Source organism: Belonocnema kinseyi, chromosome 5 (genome assembly GCF_010883055.1).
Source record: "Belonocnema kinseyi isolate 2016_QV_RU_SX_M_011 chromosome 5, B_treatae_v1, whole genome shotgun sequence".
NCBI classification, from domain to species: Eukaryota; Metazoa; Arthropoda; class Insecta; order Hymenoptera; family Cynipidae; genus Belonocnema; species Belonocnema kinseyi.
Window position 1 is genome coordinate 129,304,125 of NC_046661.1, and position 20,080 is coordinate 129,324,204.

Below are 20,080 nucleotides of genomic sequence, written 5' to 3' on the forward strand. Positions count from 1 at the left end.
AGCCTTGGAGGAGATTATGTTGAGAAATAAAAAAAAAAAATTCTTAAAAACGTTGTTTTTCTTGGTCAGGCCGGAAACTTATCAATCCACCCTCGTATGACTCGTAAACAGATGAAAAAGTTCATCGATTACCAAGCTTGACAGCAGAGACGATAAGGCGCCTACCTCCGGACATACGGAATCAACAGTTCCATATAAAGTGACTTGACCCATATTCTTTCTTAGATTTCTGTTACCCAACATGTAGCAGGATGGTTATTATTAACATTTCAAGGCAGAGGTTCATTTTGAACACTTATATATTCTAAACTATCCAAGTATTTGTATGACTAGCCCTACGTGGCGTGCTAGAAGCCCAAGGACGCGGTACAGAAAGCATCCTTCAAGGCAAAAAGTATAATGAATGTAAAAGAAATATTTCATTAAATGTTCGGAACACGTAAAAGATTGAACGAGATTCTTAACTCTTGACATTGTCTCGATTTTTTCAACTTCCTTGATGAAAAAAACCTAGCATCTTGTACATTTTCGGCGATTGCATGCTTTTTATACTGCTTCCTCTGTCAAATTGTGTAAATTAAGGTGCAATCACTAATTAATCGTGACTTAAAACTAAACAAGAAGGTCATTCAACTTGCTTTCGTACACTTGTATTGACCGTTTAGTAATACATGCTTCACTACAAAGGTGAAAATCTGGGCAAGAACTAAATCTACGACTTTCATAGAAAAACCGTGTGAAAGTTTAGAAAATGTTGTGTCACAATTACCATTTGTGAAATTTTGCGCGTTCAAATCATTACTACATTCAGATGATTATTCCTAAAAATATGTAAAATTCACGAACTGAATTACAAATCTTACTCTTTAAATCTAGACGAAGTACTGGGACCATCGACTTTAGCAATTTGTCAAACATTTATTTATTCAAAGAATGATTATATGATAAGACATTAACGCACGGCACGAACATCCTATTTTTATCTTCACCGAAATTTCCTTTCCACGTGTAAACTTTTTTATGATTACTCAGCAATCACGTGATATTTATTCGTTTTCTCAATCCAGATTTTAAGAATATAATTTGCTTTTTATTTTATAAACCTAAAAACTTTGAATTAACAATTTAATAGATTTTGTGATAAATTTAACGTAAGATGTAAATCTTTTGACAAAATATCGTCAGCATAGGATGATTAAAATCCATCTAAACTTTCAAACAGTTATTATGGTCACAAAAGATTTTTTTCAACAATAATTTTTGTGCATAAGTAGACTTGTATCGCAGTTTTGGAAAAAGACATTTTTTTCTCTGAAAAGTTATTTCTTTTAATTTGAAAAATAATATGCTAACACAATGGATTTCTATTCAACGACGTAATTTTTTTTTTTAATTCCTAGAAACAAATTCGGACATTAAACTTTTTTTTAAGGTTCTTTTTTATGGAATGACCTACTCTTGTCGAACAAATTATATTTCGCCAAAAAAGTGGACCTTATAGGTTAAAAAATTATTACTATATGCTGTCAAATGGCTCTTTTGTAAAAAATATCACTTCTGAGATGAAAAGAAGTGACCCTAAAGAAAAGAAACATTTTGTTGAATGGAATTTCTTTTGTTAACATATTATGCTTGAGAGAAAAAGAATTGATTCGCAAAAGAAATTTTCTATACGCGTAAACTTGAAATAAGTGAATTTGTTTGTAAAGATCATTAACAACAATTTACAACAATGAAAATTGTTACGATTTAGTTTTTATTTCAGTCAAAAGTTCAAATGAGACTGTACCTTATGCCAAGAATATTCTTTTCAGTTTTTCCAATATATGTATTAGGTCAATACAATGTATAGTATTAATGATACCTTTAAAGAATAAATGATTGTACCCAGAACATGATATTTTTCAAACAGAAATATATTTCAAAGGACACATTCAAGGTAAATTTAAGAATATTATATTACCAAACAACTATTACTTGTAGCACATGTGCGAATCCTGGATATTATTGGACTTAATTTTCTCTTCCTGCTTTGCAATTTGAATTTTGTTATTTATCTGCCTAAAAGTATACTCTTTTTAGGGCTACAACCTATATTTCTATAATTATGGATCACATGAAAAAAAGAATGATTTGATAATTTAATTATTTCTAACATACTGTATTTCGTCGGTTGTGCCCCTCACCTGAAGGCAAAGCTGTCTGCAGCTTTTCGTGAAAATTAAAATATTTAAAGATAAGCAAATATGATGGTTTGCTTCTGTGGTATTTTATGTGATGGAAAAATTACCTTTCAAGATATCCAACAAGAATAATAAGTTATTTTGAATAAAAATAGAAATAGCCGTAATATAACCTCTTATTCGTTGACATTCTGCTAGAAACAGACTTTACGCAATGTTTCTACTCTACCAATACAAGAAAACTGCATACCGACCGGATTTATAATAATAATATTTAATAGTTTCTTCCACGTAGCCCACAAGATAACACTTGTAAATATTATTTTCGTCGGGCCTCCCCCCTGCCCAAACCTCACTTATTAATGAGATTTATCATATTTTGGACTTGAATTACGTCTAATTAATATAATTAGATTGTGTGATATTGTTTTATCTGTCAAAATGTCAAATTTTTATACTGTAAGTAATGTCAATAAAGTTAAAAACTTTATATTTCTGTCAGCGAAACTTTCATTATTACGTGGTAAATCTAATATTGTTAAATAATAGCCATGCTATAAGGGAAATCACCTTTGCCCCACTGGTTGGCGATGCCTCCCCCCTTACCTTATATCATCAGGCAACTGCTATGTAACATCAATTGGTCAGTTGAATACAATCCTCATTATCATGTATTCTGAACCAATGGGACATGCTATTTGGTCCATCACTCAATCCTTTACACGCTAAACAGAACCATAATGCACAGAAGCAGTCTCCTGAAAAGATACCCGTCGTAAGGCGAATTGATCTTATGATAATTGGTTTACCTTGATAAAAATACGAGATCTGTTTAAAACATACGTGGACTGTTTGAATTTCGCGGCTCGAGTTGGTTTCAGGAGAATCCGCTTGGTGTCGCTAAGTTCGTACATATCAGCTGTTTAAAACGCGGTATTCCAGTCGCAGATATCTTCATTTGTTGATAAGCTACACGGTTTTAAGTAAAGAGCGTTTGTTTGTTTGTCGGATTGTAAAATGGACAGCCTGAAAGCGCAACGAATTGCTGTGAAATTTTGTGTGAAACTCGGGAAATCTGCAACTGCAACATTTCCCATGCTCAACACGGCCTGCGGTGATGTTGCCTTGAAGCGTACTGCATGTTTCAAGTGGCATGAATGTTTCAAGGGTGGCCGACAGTCGATTGACGATGGTGAGCGTCCTGGGCGTCCTTAAGCGTCAACTGACGACCCACACGTCGACAAAATCAACACCCTGGTGCGCAAAAATCGACGTCTGACCATTCGAGAGCTTGCCAAAGAATGTGGGATATCAGTTGGATCTTGTTACGAGATTTTGACCGAAAAATTGAAGATGCACCGCGTCACTGCGAAATTTGTGCCACGCCTGATGACTGACGACTCACTAAGCACTCAGAACTCGTGAGTTTTTGGCCAAACACTCGATTACTGTTCTTCCCCACCCCCCATACTCACCTGACTTTGCTCCTTGTGACTTTTTCTTGTTCTCAAAACTAAAAAGAAAACCCTCAAAGGAAGAAGATTTTAGACGATTTCGGAGCTTAAGGCAAGTGCGACGAAGGAGCTGAAAGCCATCATAAAAGAAGTGTGCCAGGACTGTTTCAACAAGTAGAAACACCGTTAGGATAAGTGTGTGCGTTGGAGAGAAGAGTATTTTGAAGAAGACCCAGACGGGTAACTTCCAAATAAAGTACATTTTTTTGTATGACCTCAATCCGCGTATTTTTTGAATAGACCTCGTACTTTATTCGTGTACCAAAAAATATCATCGTGCGACCTAGAAAGTTGATGATGCGTGGCCAGATTTTGTAAATATTTAAGACTTCTAACATATCGACTGCTCCAAGGTAACATCATTCATGGTGGCTTTTATCCTGGCGCAGGTTTTTGAGATAGCATAACCTAAAAGTGCGAAAAAGGATTTTAAAGTAGAAGTCTTGCTCTTTCAAATCCCGTGCAGTTTGCTCATATATATTTTTTTTCGTCAAGATATTCAATTTTGAAAATTTTTAATTACATATATTCTATATATTTTAAGATACTTTACTTTCCATGACAATGATATCATAGGCGACAGTCTACAAAATCCTCAAAACTTTAAAATTTGGACTTAATTAGGTGGGCGTTACGTTTTTGTGACAACTGAATCAAAATCCGAAGTCTTTTGATTCTATCACGTCAAAGTCAAGGTCGTTTAGAGGTCAAATCAATTAAAAAACTCTGAAAGCGCAAATAAAAATCCTAATCAAAAGTTCAAGTGATCGCTGAATCTAAATCCAAAGTCGTTTTAACTCTATTAGGTGAAGATCAAGGTCGTTTGAAGGTCAAATCTAGGAAAATACAAAGAACCTATGGAAAAATGTATACAATATGTTTACGTGATCGCTCAATCTATTTGACTCGGTGATCTCACAATCATAATGTTGGTGGAAGCAAATGCAAGGTCTTTCTCCCTACTCTTTCTCTTCTTTCCTTCCTCTCATCCTCCTCTCTTTTCCGCACTCAGTAAATTGATTTCAAAAACACACTAACTTTACATCCACATACTTCTTAACTACAAACACAAAGGCCACATACTTATAAACTACAAAAACAAAAGCCAAATACTTTACACCCTAAGCCCACTATCCCAAGTCCCAAACCCACAAAGAATCCAAGCCCACAAACACCAGGCCCACAACCCTAGACCCACAGATCAAGAAACCTGAACCCTAAAACCGCAAACAGACAACCTCAAACTCACAAACTAACAACAACCACCCACTTACAAACCCTAAACCCACAAATCTTAGGCCTGAGACCCCTCTTACCTAATAACACGTTAACCACAAATAAATAAAATTAAACCCAGAAAATCTAATCCCACAAACAGCACGCAGATAATCCGAAAACCCACAAATCCCAAACCTACAAGCCTACAAAGACATATCGACTCGATAACTTTTTTCTATTATTTTTAAATCCTAATTGAACCTTTCGGCCTGTTCATCACTAGCATCCCCTAATTTTCCTTTTGGAAAGAAATCAAGGTGATTAAATAAGAGATAAAGTTTCTAAATCATACGACAACCTTACTTTTTAAATTTTCTAGCATATCACTTACTAGCGTTTTAGAAGTGGGACGATGATCGTGGGGGCTAAAGCGTAGGCTTTGGACCTACTCCTTCGCCTTGCGGGTTCGATTCCCGCCTCGAACTCTGGAAGAGTCTCGGTGGCCCATGCGGTGAACACTAGCCTAGCAAGGGAGTTGTTCATCTCCGGAGAGTCGTGGGACCGGTACCTCTAGAGAAAAAGGTTTTCTCTAAGTACTTAAGGCTGTTGCTCTTGGTGGTTCGGAACCCACCTTAAACTGTAGGTCCCCCTTCCACCACCAAGTAAGTGTGTGGAAGGTATGTAAAGGAATAAAGAAGGTATAAAAAAATGTAAGCCCTTAGGGGACACATTAGAAGCTTCCACTTAAGTTAACAAAAGTTAACAACTTACTAGCGTTTCTTGATTTCTATGTTTTTTTTTTATTATCTAAGAATCCATTCATTACTTTTTTCAATGCAATCCAAGCAGCTTTTTTGTATTGGACAATATTTTTTCGAAATCTTTATCATTACATAGCGTCTGATTAGGAGTCCGACAAAAGTTCCCTCCTTAATTTTTGTACTACTCATCTGTGGAAACTGTTTGCATAAATATTGAAAAGACTTACGTGATTTGTTTAGCACTTTGACAAACTGCTTCATAAGACACAATTTCATGTGTAAAGCAAGTAACAGAATTTTCTTGGTTACGACTAGTGCTTCGTAAAGGACGTTCATCAAGCATGTTTTGAAGTCCTTTTTACTTGACCAAACCTCTGTTTTCCAGTGCATAACCACATTGTTGACCCAGAAGAATATATATTATTTTAAAATGTTAGCAAATCATCCATTTATATTGCTAGTATTTAAATTATTCTAAAGTAGTTAAATCTAAATAATTATATTTTTCATCAAGTGTTGCTGGGTAAGCAATTGGAACAGAAGAATATTTATTTTAATTATGAAGGGGAACTACATTCAAACTGGGGGTAAATAAATCCTTAAAAAGTCTTCTGTCAACAGGGTTTTGAGACTCTAGGCAGAAAGGATGCAATAGTTTAGTAATATTGTTGCAAAATACTAATGATTCAGATTCCGGAATAAAATTGATTAATTCTTCTTCACGATGTTTGTACGATATAAGCGTTGTTCGTGGAGATAGAACATCTTTTTTTTATCAGCATTCAAAACTCCTTTTAAAAATCTAGATATATCACAAGATCATTTAGCTCAACACGATTAAAAGTTTGAGGAATACCAGATGATGCGAGCATTTTTTTCTGTTATAAGAAGAAACAATTGATTCGTATTTGTTTCTGCTTTTGTTGATACATTTGAATTAGATGGAGATTTATCAATAAAGGGTCTTTTATTTAAAGACCATGATGCTTCTTTTTTGTAATGGGATGGGATTTTCCAGTGAATGAGAAGTAGGCTTTCTTCCTGATGTAACAATCGCGCAGTTGATCTTCTTTATAATGCTCGAATTAAAGAAAATGTTGTTCCCACAATTTGCTAAACAAAAATAGCAGCATGTTGAATGATTCTACGGTTTTTGTCATTTAACAAGTGTACCAAGCGGCATCCATTTTTTAGTTCTACTCTTCCAAAGTTTCAAAGATTCTGCGCAGGTACTGGAAATAAAACCAGGAACCCAGGCTTTTCCAAATTAGTAATCTCTTCCTTAAGAGCATGTGACAGAGCCAAATACCTATTTTAACAACCTCACTTTATCAGTTCACTGAATGTTTTTTTGAACCTAAGAAATTTTTTTGTAAATAAAATATCGAGCTGCAATTTTGGAAAATCTATAAGAGTGGAATGAGATCATAAGGTAGGATATCCAACGACTTTAAAAACTTAAAATTTTTCTTTATTTTTTTCAAACCTTAAACTTGAAAATCTTCGTGCATTTTTTACAGCAACGTTGAATTTGTTTTTTTTTCTTTTTTAACAGTTTTTTTTCTATTTGAATATGCACACTAATTTGAATATATCAGTCTATTATAAAAAAAATTCTCTTTTTTTAAAAAAAAACCTTGCTACCAAAAAGTTTCTCAATAATCAAGATATAATTTATCTTTTTGCATGACAAAATGATCAAAGAAAATTTCAAGGCTCTTTTTGTAGACTTTCATAATTATTTTATAGATTGCATTGAACAGACTTTAATATTATATAGTTAAAGTGGAAGGTATTAAATAGCTAAAGTATACACTTTTTTGTGATATTCAACTCAGAAATTTTAAAAATTATTACTTGCAAATTTTAATGTTAATTCATTTTCAAAATTAGAATAAGCCATAGCAATACAAGTGATATTTCGAAATATTTTTAGATTAAAAAAATTTTCTAAATATTTCTACAGATTGAATAGGATTTTAAAATATTTAAAAAAGTTTTAAATGTTCAAAAGAATTTTGAACATTTAACGAAGGATTTAAAAAATTTTTGTAAGGGTACAGTAAATTATATTTGAAACAATTTCAATTTTTTTTTTTAGAATTTGTCAAAAGATTTCACAAATACTTCAAACATTCCAGTGAATTCAAACGAACACAAAACATTTCAGAAAAAGTTCACAAATATTTTTAAGGAATTCGAAAGATTTTAAGAATTTCAAAGATTTCAGAAAGTTTACAGTACACGAGATTTCAAAGGTCTAAGAATATTTCAAAGATTTTAAACGATTTAAGTTTTTTAAAAGATTTTAAAATAATTCACAAAGACTTCAAATATTCCAGTGACTTCAAACTGATCATAAAGATTTTAAACGATTAAAAATTTTTCTTGAAGATTTCAAAATACCTCATAAATACTTCAAGTTAATTTAATAACAATTTTAAGTATATTACGACAAACCGTTTGCCGCATGAAACAAACTCCGTGCGAAATTTGTCTTGTAAATGCTGTACTCCCGGATAAAGGTAGTTACTATACCAACACTTTTGGGGCTACAGCTGTTCTAATGTGGGCACCCAGCGTGTCCACAGGGAAAGTATTTTTAATATCAATGGATGGTTTTGGAAAATTGATCTTGGGGACATTGGAGAGCTTAAAATGAGCCTTCAATTCAAGTGTACTCCATTTTCAGATTGAAACATATTTAATTTTTAGGGTAGTTTATTTATGGTAGGGGTTGTTTTTGAAAAATTTCATCGTAGGTCATACAAGAGCCTTAAATGAGCCTTCAATTCTGATATACTCAGTTTTATGATTATAGCATATTTAGCGCACTTTATCAGCACTTTTAAGTAAGGGGTAGTTTCTTAATAGCAATGGATGGCTTTGGAAAATTAATTTCGGAAGCGTTGGAGAGCCTAAAATAAGCTTTCAATTCTGGTGTACTCAATATTCACATTAGAGCATATTTAATATTTAGGGTAGTTTATTTATGATAGGGGTTGTTTTTGAAAAATTTCACCGCGGGTTATGCAAGAGGCCTTCAATGAGCCCTCAATTCCTGTGAAAAAAAAATTGGTATCACGAAGATTTCTACCATGGTACTGCTAGCTTTACGTAAAGCTGGCAGTACAATGCATTTTTTGGAAAAAATGCAGAGCCAAAAATTTGGCTTTTGGGTATTAAATGAGCCTTAAATGAGCCCTCAAAATTTTTAGAAGATTCTTGAGCTTACAATTTCCATTGAATGTAACAAAAAATCTTACAAAAACACAAGATATTGATAATAAAAGATCATATTTTGCTTGATGCAAGATGTTTTATCACAAAATATTGTTTATATTACAAAACCTTGTTTCTATTGCAACTCGGTAATAATGTTTTACATTTCACTATTATAGTAAGCCATGCTCTGTTTTTAAACAATTTTTTAAATATTATTTTTAGATTCAGTTAGTGTTGAACTTACTCTTTAAATACATCCCCCCAATGTAGTCCCTTAGCTGTTGCATTATTAATTAAAATAGTAACGTTGTTAAAAGCAAATCCAACCTAAAATTAAATTGTCGTTTCTTGGAAAACACCTAGCTTAAATTATTATGCCATTCTATTTCAAAAACCTCATAAATAGGAAAAATAAAAACATCGATATCTAAGTTAAAAATGTCGTGTGCAATGCTGGGAGGAAATCCAGGATTTGCCACATGGTAATACTTTAGTTCGTTTAATGGACAATTTTTTTCGATTCACGATACCGATACTTAGAAAGTCAATATATCGAGGTGTCACTGGTTCTTTAATCGAATCTGACTTTCCGTTACGTATAGTATGTTTAAAAGTTAACTTAAATTGAGGATTCATATTTTAAGGTTGACAAATCAATTGTTTGTAGAGAATTTGAGAATTTTTTTCTTCACAGAAAAATCTTGATAGAAAATTTAACACTTTCATTGAAAATTAATCTCTTTAGGCGGAAGTTCCATATTTTTTTACTGATAAATGCAACTATTTAGTAGAAAATGAATCTTCTTATTTAAAAATTCATTTTTTCGGTTGAAAAACGTAATTACTTTGTTAAAAATTTAACAATTTTGTTGAGAAGTCATGCTTTTTAGTTTGAAAAATTGCATTTTTTGGCTAAAATATTATCTATCTACACACAGATCTACATTTTGTAAAATTAATTTAGATATTTTTTAATACTTAAATAATGCTATTCATGATTCCGAAAATTTGAAGAGAAATCAGATTTTTCTTCTCAATTTAAAGCTTATAGGTTTAAAATGTTTTAAAATGTTTATAACGCTCAACTTAAAAGTTTCCTTAACATTTTAAATAGTTCACTCTAATGCTATCGAATATTCAAGCCTTTCAATTTGGGTTTCAAAAAACTGAAAAGTAAAGACATCCAAATTAAAAACTTTATTATAAGGACGTCAGTAAATACTTTCACTGCTACGAATTCAAAATTCACATTGTACAAGTTTAAGAGATTCAAATTTATTCTAATAACTGATTGCTTCATTATTAAGATTTTTAATTTAAATTTGTTTAATTTTGAAGCACTTTTGTAAATTATAAAAGATAAAGAATCTTAAACTGCGAAATTAAATGTTGTGAATTTATTTATCGATCAGTATTAAGAAAGGCTTTCTTTTTTAAATTATACAATTTTGATTTCATTAAATGAAATACAAATAATTTTAATTTGCATGTCATTAAATTATTCCAATTTGAACATTTTCTATTACAAATATTTAGAAATTAGAAAAATAAGGTTAATGGTGAATTCTATAATTTTGACAAATTTAAATTCGAAATGACAAAATGTTGAAGGTATCTTCTGGGATTACTAGGACGTTTGCTGGGGATACTGAAGCTTCTGGATCTTCTAGATCTGCTGGGGCTGCAGGATCTTCCGAGATTACGAGGACGTCTGCTAGGGCTGCTGAAGCTTCTGAATCTTCTGGGGCTGCATGGTCTTCTGAGATTACTAGGAAGTCTGTTAGGGCTGCTGAAGCTTCTGGATCTGCTGGATCTGCTGGGGCTCCAGATTCTTCTGGGATTACTAGGACGTCTGCTGGAGCTGCTGAAGCTTCTCTGTCTGCTTGAGCTGCAGGATCTTCTAAGATTACTAGGAAGTCTGTTAGGGCTGCTGAAGCTTCTGGATCTTCTGGATCTGCTGGGGCTCCAGATTCTTCTGGGATTACTAGGATGTCTGCTGGAGCTGCTGAAGCTTCTGGGTCTGCTTGAGCTGCAGGATCTCCTGGGATTACTAGAACGTCTGCTGCAGCTACTGAAGCTTCCGGATCTTCTGGCACTGGCTAGGTCTTTAGGGCCATCATCGTCAAATTTAACAAATGATGTTGAAAAGAATATTCATACCATGGAGGTATGCACAATTTTTAAATTAGGGAATCTTATTGGAATATTCTGACTTGTCAATCAGCTGATGTTTTAAACATTTTCGAAAAACTTTTCCAGTCTTCACATAGCGGTCTCTAAATCACTTATTATGCCTTACATTCAGTTGTGCTCATTTTCTTCTCCTATCACTTTTTAGTCACTTTTTAAAGTTTAAGCGTTTGAAATATTTTAGAACAAAGGATTTTTTAGAAATATCAAATTGTATAGAACTTTACAAGATATTATAATATTTTAATTGATTTTAAAAGATTTATTCACGAAAAGTGAGGACTTTTGTGGGGTATGAAATATCTCAAAAGATTTTAAAATATTTTTTGCAATTCATGTGAAATCCACACTGAATTTTACTCAATTCAATACATTTTTAACAAGTTTTTGTTTATTTGATTTAAAAGTCTTTAAAAGTCAACTTAAATCATAAAGCATTTTAATAAATTCTGTTAACTTCTTTTCAATTTATTTCAAAATTATTTACTTTAATAAATTTTTTTATATTTTTGAAATGCTTATAATTATCTTAATTAACTTTGTAATTCAGTTTGGATTTAATACGAATTTTATCAAATTCTTCTCATTTCCCTTAAATTCATCTAAATTAACTCCAATATTATTCAATTTGAATTCTTTCAAATTTTAATTGAATTCTTCTAAATTCGATCAGTTATATATAATTCAACGAATTTGTTAAATTTTAAACAGTGTTTATTTGATTAATCCTTAAGTCTTTTAAGTTCATCTTTAATTCGTAGGGATTGAAGCTCATTTTAAATTTACTGAATTCAATTAAGTTTTTTAAAAATATTTTTGAATATCTTATGAGGGTTGGAAAAAGTGAAATCGCTCTAGTGTAGCGTCATTTTCTTTCGATGATTTAAAGTTTATTTACAAAAGGTATATAAACCTTAATTGTTTTGGCGACGACGTGCACTTTATTCTTAGCTTGATTTTTTTTCTGTGGAATTGGTCCCTGTAGCGTCATTTTCTTTCAATGATCAATCATTTTATGTTTTTTTGTATATATTTTTTTTGATAATGTCAATCAGGGATCAACTGTTTTGGCGACGACGTTCAATTCATCCAACGCTTTGTTTTTTCGTGGAATTGGTCCCGTATAGTGTCATTTGCTTTCGATAATCGTACCTGTTCTGATTAAAAAATTTGTTTTCATAATACTAGACAGTCTGATAAGTACCTAAAAATTCTAATAGATGGCATTAGTATTCACTAATGTGAACCATTTTTGTCGAGCTTGATCCTTCAAATGACGCCTGTCAAAACTTCAGCCATTTATGTTTACGCATTTACAAGTTACAGTATTGAGAAGCGACTAATCTCCGAGTTTTTTTTAATATGGAAAAATCTGAGTTTCGAGTTTTGATCAAACACTACTATCTTCGCAAGAAAACGATATCCGAGACCAAGGCCAAGCTGGATAAGTTTTACCCGGACTCTGCACCGTCGATTGGAATGATTCATAAGTGGTTTACCGAGTTTCGTTGTGGCCGTACGAGCACAGTTGATGCTGAACGATCCTGGCGCCAAAAAGAGGTCACCACACCAGAAAATGTCGAAAAAATCCATGATATGATGTTGAATGATCCCAAAGTGAAATTGAGAGAGGTAGCTAATGCTGTAGGCATATCATTGGAATGTGTGGGCAATATCGTGCATTTAGTTTTGGGCATGAAGAAGCTCTGCGAGCGATGGGTGCCGCATTTGCTCACAGTGGACCAAAAACGAATTCGTGTGACAACTTACCAGCAGAATTTGGCATTATTTTCGCGTAAGCCGACCGAGTTTTTGCGCCGATTCATAACCATGGATGAAACCTGGATCCATTGCTATACTCCTGAGTCAACGCAACAGGCAAAAAAGTGGGTTCCACCGGGCCAAAGTGCTCCGAAACGTCCAAAAACGCAACAGTGGGTCGGAAAGGTTATGGACTCCGTATTTTGGGATGCACATGGCATAATATTCGTGAACTATCTTGAAAAAGGTGAAACCATAACCGGAGCATACTATTCATCATTATTGGACCGATTGAAAATCGAAATCGCCGAAAAACGACCGCATTTGAAGAAGAAAAAACCGCTTTATCATCACGACAATGCGCCTGTTCATTCATGCTTAGTTGTACAAGCAAAATTGAATGAAATCGGCTTCGAATTGGTTCCTCAGCTACCGTATTCACCAAACGTAGCCCCCAGCGACTATTACTTGTTCCCTAACCTGAAGAGATGGCTCACCGGTAAGCGTTTTTACTCAAATGGGGAGCTCATAGCTGAAACTGAGGCGTATTTTGTAGACCTTCCGATCGAGTACTTTTCGGACGGTATCAAAAAGTTAGAAAATCGTTGGACTCGCTGTATCGACCTAAAAGGAGAGTATGTTGAAAAATAAAACCGACTTTGGCCAAAAAAACGTCTCCGTGTTTCATTTTTCAGGGACTTATCAGACTGCCTAGTATCAATCAAGGTTTTGGTATATTTCTCGGAAGATTTGCTGTATTTCTAAATTTTCATAGTTTTCTTGATAGTATGTGTATGCATTCATTTCTTCTGTGACTTCTACTTTTTTGGCGACGACGTTTAGTTAATTCTCTGCTTCGATTTTCCATTAAAAAAAATTCTAAAAAATTGGATAATCAGGAAAGGTTCGATTATCGAAAGAAAATTTAGCTACTCAGGACCCATTCCACAAAAGAACCAAATGGAGAATGAAACTCAGTAAATTTTCAGAGAAATATACCAAATCCTTGATTGATATTATGAAAACAAATGGGATAATGAGAAAATGTTCGATTATCGGAGTAAAATGAAACTACCCGCGATCAGTTTCTTTAACGGAGAAACAAAGCGGAGAATGAGAATAAGAATTAAATTTTTTATGCAGCACATCCAGTCAGAATAATTTTATTTTTTCCTAATATTATCTCATCGATTCCCAGAATATAGTTTTCGCCATCAAAATCAATTTAGCCATCCTCGAGAAATTGATTTTTATTAATTTCCTATATAAACCCCATATCAGCCATCATTTTATTTTAAATTAGATTCTTCGAAAATTTTTAATCTGATATAAATGCCAAATTACTGTACGATTTTTAAACTTCTTTCTTCCAGGATCTTCATTATAATTAGTGTATTTCTAAAAATATATTATAGCCAACGTACACACCTTTTTACAGACATGCATATATAATAAGATTGCTGTCAATAGTAAGCTCAAAAGTGTCTACTTTCCAGCAAATTGAAACATCGAGTTCTTGATCAAGTTCAACTTTTTCCCTTTCAGGCTTCAAGGATGCAATGAAAAGATCTGAGGACTCAAGGAGTTTGTAAATTAGGTCGTGCATAGTATGCAATCGAGAGATTTTTCGTGTGTTGAACTGTCGAATGTACTTGATATCCTTGTTCCTGGCTACAAAAGCTTCTTCGGAATACATGCCAATTGGCAGCATAAAATTCTCCATAACTTTTCCCCCATGTACCAGTACCATGTACCAGTACCAGGATTTTAGAGCGCTCAATTCAAATTCGGTATCAAAAATAACTCATCACGTCATGGTTGAGCCATAATCTCAAAAAATGATGAAAAATCATGCACTGAGGCAAATAAATTTCAAAATAATGCCAGTGATGCAAATTTTCATTTAAAAACATGTCGACAACTGTGAAGGATCAACCCTTGCCTGATATCAACTTATTGAACATAACTTTACCCAACAGAACCTGGCCTCACCTAACCTAAATTAACAGAAATTTATTGAACTACACGTAAAGCTCTGGAAGCATATTTTCGCAGTAGCAAATGTGTGCTGCATCGAATTGGTCATCTCGAGCCTAACCTAGAAATAAATCTAACCTAGCCTAACCTAACCTCACGAAACACAATTAAAGTGATTGTGTTGTCCCGTTGTGTTTGTGGTACCGTTTCATTCAGCCTAGACTTAACCTGCATAGAAGTTTCACCTATACTAACCTAATAAAACCTGACCTAACCTAACATAACTTCACATAACACAATTAAACTCATTGTGTTGTCCCGTTGGGTTTGCGGTACCGTTTCATTCAGCTTCGGCTTAACCTACATAGAGGTTTAACCTATCCTAACCTAACAAAACTTGATCTAACCTAACCTAGCCGAATGAAATTCAACCACACGTGTAGCTATGTAAGCGTACGGTTCTCAGTCTTCAATGTGTGCTATATTTAATAGGTTAAATCGATCTTAACCTATAAATAAATCTAACTTAACAGAACCTAACGAAATTTTGCTTAACGGAACACAACTTAACTTAAGTGTTCCCGTTGTAACACAATAAAATTCATTTAATTGTACTAGAGGTGATTAAAAATTTAGACGCACATTACTCATTTGAAGAAACTTAGAACTACAAGTAGAATTGACCCCATTTCAATTAACCTGACCTCTATGTAGGTCAAGCCGAAGTTGAATGAAACGGTACCGCAAACACAACGGGATAACACAATGAGTTTAATTGTGTTACGTGAAGTTAGGTTAGGTTAGGTGAGGTCAGGTTTTATTAGGTTAGTATAGGTTAAACCTCTATGTAGGTTAAGCCGAAGCTGAATGAAACGATACCGCAAACACAACGGGACAACACAATCAGTTTAATTGTGTATCGTGAGGTTAGATTGGGTTGGGTTAGCCAAGGTTAGATTTATTTCTAGGTTAGGCTCGAGTTGACCCATATCGATGTAGCACACATTTGCTACTGGGAAAATATGCTTCCAGAGCTTTACGTGTAGTTCAATAAATTTCTGTTAATACAGGTTAGGTGAGGTCAGGTTCTGTTAGGTAAAGTTATGTTAAATAAGTTGATATCAGGCAAGGGTTGATCCTTCACAGTTGTCGACATGTTTTTGAAGTGAAAATTTGCATCACTGGCTTTATTTTGAAACTTATTTACCTCAGTGCATGATTTTTCGTCACTTTTTGAGGTTATGGCTCAATATGGCTTCTTTCATCGTTTTTTATCATCTTTCTTGCATATGCTTCATTTGCAGATTTGTAAACGACAAGCAATATATAGTATACACTCCATGAACCTAATCCAGGCATGCAAAGTAGAAAGACCAAATTCTAAGCTGAATACAATTTCTTTCTTCTGCTTTACACGCTCTAAATTATTCATTTGTGATAGTGTCGCTTTGCAAATGTAGCAAGCAGAAGATGATGGAGTATCAGTGAGAGCTGTACAAACTTTCCCATCCAACATAGTTAGCTTCATTTCTGATGTCACTATATATACACCATTAGTCGTACTAATTGTTTTGGGTCTAAGCTTCTGAACTTGTGTCTTAATATTTTTGATTTCCGATTTCGTTAATTCCTTTGTTTCCTTTGCATATTTAATCATGATACGCATACTATGTTTTGGCGAGGAACTATGAGGATTCGTCCAAACTGTTTCTTCCGTGTGCTTTACCTTCAACCATATTGGCACCCTTGATGCTGTGAGAAAAGAGTCATCGGTCAAATCGTTGTTATTAAACTTCTGATTGTATTTTGCATCAGTTGAGAGTCCATCGATGCCAAATTTAATTTCAAAGTCCAAATAAGTGATCTTTAGTCTATTCTCTGAAATCGGAAGGCGTAAATTCGGATCTTTAAAAAGACGTTGAATAGTGTGATCAATAAGAGACTGAATCTCAAGCATGGTTTCTTCTTCCGATAGTCGAATAATTGAAGGATATCAATCTTTTTTAATCTCTAATACATTCACATATGAATGATAAATGTCAGCCTATCTTTCTTTAGCCTGTAAATGAATAGTATTATGTTGATACTTAAATAATCTGACATGTTGCATTAAAGCTGAAGCTTTTTCTGAAGAGTATGGCACATATGATTCAAAGTCAGATTTACCTGAAATGTTTAAATTTTCAGTATCGTCAGAATTCAAAAGAACGACTATAGCATTTGCAATTTTTTTTCTTCCACTCTTTCGTGAACTTCGCAGAAATGCATCCTGTATCTCAGCAGCCGTAAAACTCTCTTCAATGGACATTAATTTTCGTCTCTTTGTCGCAGCAAAAGCATCTTCGAATTTTGTATCCGAACTTTTTCTTCCTCCTTTTGATTTTATCCCTGAAAAAGTAACAACGAAGTCAGCTTTTAGTCACTTTTCGAAACTCTTTTCAAACTGACTTTTTATACTTAAACATTCTTTCCATTTTTTCTGAGATATAGGTAAAAAATACAAATTCAAATGATTAGCTACTATTTCTAGATGCTCAGGATCAAGATTGTACTCAGTTTGCATGAAACTTAACAAACCTTGCACGTCAGTACTCTCATTGGAAATAAGAAAATCACAAAGGACCTTCTTACCTACCTTGAGAGTATCCATTTTTTATTAGAAATAATAATACAAACAATTGAAATGTACAAACCTGCAGAAGATATTTTAAAATGACGCCAAAAGCAAATCATGTAAAGATAATTTCGCAGCCTCTCTCAGTTATATAAACGCAAATTATGATTTCTCTTGCGAAAGCGCGTGCGAGAGATACCCACCTAGCGATGAACCTGGAACTGTACTTTTTGTTGAGAGTTCCTTGTTCTTCATTTGTTTTTCATGAAGTTACGTACAAAACAAATGAAAGATAAGTGACTTCTGAATACGCAAGTACAGCGTTATTGCATCTTATTTTCACTTGTTCCTCTTTTATTTTTCAGGAAGTTGCATAAAACAAATGAAAGATAGGTGACTTCTAAAAACTCAAGTACAGCGTTATTGCTATGGACAGTTTGCTACAGAAATTGTTATTCACAATTACGCAAATTATTATTTAATGTCCCATATCCAATTTTGGAATAACTTTTAGTTTATTGTCGGATAATTTCAGTGGAAAACCGTCCTTTTTGCATGTAAACAAAATAAATCATAGTTTTGGTAAAAAAATTGTTTATAACAATCATATAAATTATTCTTCATTTAATTTCGTTGGTTAGTCACCGCAATAAATGTCACTCTAATAATTATTTTTAAAAAACATTTTTTCTACGAGGAAACAGCCGATTAGGAGATTTGTTTAACTACATTGTTATAAACAATCTATATTGTTTATGTTTGAGAAAGCTTAAAGTATATAAATGGCTTTAAAGACAATTGTGAATCACTGTTGTTCAGAAAAATCAATTTAGCTGTGAGAAAAACTCGTTTATAAAAAAATTTTTTATAGAAATTGTTTATAATAATTAAGTTAAATATTATTAAAATTAATTATTTTCTATGAATGCACGAGCAATGATTCTGGCTGATAATGAGTTTCTTTCTGTAATTTTTCTCAAGATAAAAATTCACAAAGCTAAAATGGTCAATTTTGTCACTATATTTGTTTATATATTGTTGCTCTGTGAAAAAAATTAAAAAAATGCAAACCGCAATTCTCTTAAAAATTAATTGCGCCGCAAGTACGCTGAAAAAATTTTGGCCAAGCAGCTGTCTTCTTAGTGGCAATGCAGCGCCACGACGGTGATTGGTGCAGCGCCAGACCACATTTGAGTAAGCAATAGTACCAAAGGAGCAAGTAAGTCCTTTCCCGTCTGTTGGGAACCCAGCAGTCCCACAAAAGAGATAGTTGAGTTTTGTGATCGTGTAAACAATTAGGTACACAAGAAATCAATAATTTAGAATGCCTAAGAACAAATACTCTTAAGTCAAAAATGTTGTTTTTATAACAAACTTTGTAAACAATTGCGTGATAGTCGTATATAAAAAATAATTTTTTTATCAAACTTGTTGCGGCTAATTTTATGCTGGAAATTATGTCAATAATCCTAATTGTCATCATTAAATAAAACACTGACAATTGTTTATACCATTTGTTATGAAAAATTCAAATTATTAGCCTATCATAAGACTTTTCCATTAATTAACACTATAAAAAATGGTGTAAAGCATCCTTGGAAATCTGGAATTCTCTTTAGTTCTGTTTTTAAGCCTTTAAAGCCCGAAATTCTGGAATTTTTCACGAGAATCTTGAATTTGAATTTTTCGCTTTTGAAACAGTTATTTGCCTGAAATTCGAAGAGTAATTTAAATATTATTGTTTATTACCAAAGAAACATCTCGCTTAGAATAAATCTTGACGCTGAAAAGTTTTTGATTTACTATGATATAATTTACCTTTAGTTAATTAAAGAATAAATGAAAAGATTTGAACGCACTTTTTGTAGACTGAGCTATTTATTTTATAGATTGTAATAAACAGACTTTAATATCACATAGTTAATTTAATTATATAGTTGAAGCAGAAGATAGTTAAGTTATACGTTTTTTATGATGATAACTTCAAAATGATAAAAAGTTCTATGTGTATTCAGTTTCACAATTAGAATGAGCTATGGCCATACAACAGATATTTCAAGATATTTCCAGATTTCGGAAATGTACAAAATGTTTTTAAGGATTTTCAAATATTTTAGAATATTTAAAAGTAATTTTGCAATTTAAAAAAGATTTCCCGGATCTTAAAGATTTAAAAAAGGCTTACACATCAGATTTTACAACAATTTCTTAAACCCCAAAAGCTTATTTTCGCCATAGTAGTTCGAATTCCAAGCAAGTAGTGAATTTTTAACCAAAAAGATGAATTATCAGTTAATAGAAATTGATTTTTAAGCAAATAGCTTGACATCCAACTAAGAAGTAAAATTTTTAACCCAAAAAGATCAATTCTGAACGAAAAATGTAACAACTCATATTTCGAGCAAACAAGATTTTCTAGCAGTTGTCTAAGAGAAGATAGTTATGAACAATATAATCAAGTTTAAATAAATATGCTTGTTAACTTGTAATAAATGTTACGTCATTAAGTGAAAAGTGGACAAAAAATTTAAGAGTTCAAAAAAAGCTGTAACTTTCGAGCACTTATCTAAGAGAAAATAGTTATAAACAATAATAAATTGCTTAATCAACGGGGGACATTCACAAAATACTGAATAC